Source organism: Rhincodon typus, chromosome 22 (assembly GCF_021869965.1).
Source record: "Rhincodon typus isolate 14 chromosome 22, sRhiTyp1.1, whole genome shotgun sequence".
Lineage (NCBI taxonomy): Eukaryota > Metazoa > Chordata > Chondrichthyes > Orectolobiformes > Rhincodontidae > Rhincodon > Rhincodon typus.
Window position 1 is genome coordinate 29,007,805 of NC_063353.1, and position 1,744 is coordinate 29,009,548.

Sequence of the window (1,744 nt, forward strand, 5' to 3'; positions counted from 1 at the left end):
AAGAATACCTGAATAAATAAGAATTTTAACTAGAGTTAGAGGTAAGGCTATCAATTAAATTAGCTGGGGAATCAAATGAAGGGAAGTTTAAAAATTCAAAAAGAAATAAGAGAGCAGCGATGCAGGATAGTGAAGAGGTAAATGATAATCAAAGTGTAATAGGAAGTGATATAAAATGCCAAGAGTGCAGCAGAAATTAGAACCAGAATAAGTAATAATGGTAAAAAGTTAAAACCTGAGGCTTTTTATCTGAACAAATGCAGCAGTTATAATGAGGAGTTGGTGGCAGAAATAGAAATAAATGAATATGACTTGATAGCTATTACACAGATATGATTGAGGGATGACCAAGTCTGTGAACTCAATATTCAAGGGTCTTTGACATCCCAGAAAAATAAGCAAAAAGGAATACAACATGGGGCAGTGTTATTAATAATGGAGTTTATCATTGCAGTGGTTAGTAGTGACGTAGGTACAATACAGTGTGCTCTGGAATCAGTTTGGGTTGAAATAAGGAATAGCAAGGGAAAAAATTCATGAGTGGATGTCTACAGATCTCTGAAGAAGTGCTTCACTGTAGGATAAAGTTTAAAACAGGACAAAAGAGAAATAATGGAGGCGTGTAAGAAGGACAATTGTCACCGGTGATTTTAATCTATATGTTGACTGGCCAAATCAGATGGGCAAGTGTAAAATGGAAAACCAATTTGTACAGTGCATTGTTGCTCTATAGATTGCTTCTCTGATTGTTACACTACCTACCCAGGAACAGGCTATTTTAAATCTAGGAATGTGTAATGAGGTCGGATTAATGAGAGAACTCATAGTTAAGGATCCTCTAGGGGGAAGCAATCATAACACAGTAGAATTTCAAATTCAGTTTGAGCGAGTGTAGCTTGGGACTCAAACCAGTGTCATCAACTTAAATAAGGACAGTTGGAGGTATGAAGAAGGGGCTGTCTAAAACGGGCTGGGAAAATAGTCTAAGTGAAAAGGTCAGTAGAAGAACAGTGGCAGACATTTAAGCAGGTATTACATAATGCTCAGCAAGAATTTATTCTGGTCAAAACAAAGGACTTGATTAGAAGGATGGACCACCCATGGCTAACAGAGGTGTTCAAAGAAAACTAAGGCATACAAAGCAGCAAAAACTAGTGTTTGCCAAGGGGATTGGGAATGTTTTTAGGACAGAGCAGCAGGTGACTAAAAAGCTACTTAAAAGGAATAAAATCAAGCAGCTAGTGCCAAGAAGAATGAGTAGCTAAAGTATGGGACTGTTGGATGATGTGACTGGCAAATTGACAATGGGGAACAGGTTAATGGGTTTCACAGTGGAGGACACTCTAAACATCTCAAAGATATCAGATAAGCAAGGTACGAATAGGAGAAAAGATCTTGTAACAGTCTCTATCACGAGGGCCGAAGCAATGGATAAACTAATTGGACTAAAGGCAGACCTAATGGCCTGCATCCAAGGGTTGTAAAGGAAGTAGCTCCAGAGGTAGTGGCTACATTGATTGAAATGTTCCAGATTTTGCTGGATTCTGGATGGCTCCAGTGGATTGGAAAACCACAAACATGATGCCCCTGTTCAAGAAAGAAGGGAAGCAGAAAGCAGCAAACTTTAGAGATAACACGGTGTCAAGCTGGATGAACACAGCAGGCCAAGCAGCATCAGAGGAGCAGGAAAGCTGACGTTTCGGGTCGAGACCCTTCTTCAGAAAATTTTCTGAAGAAGGGTCTC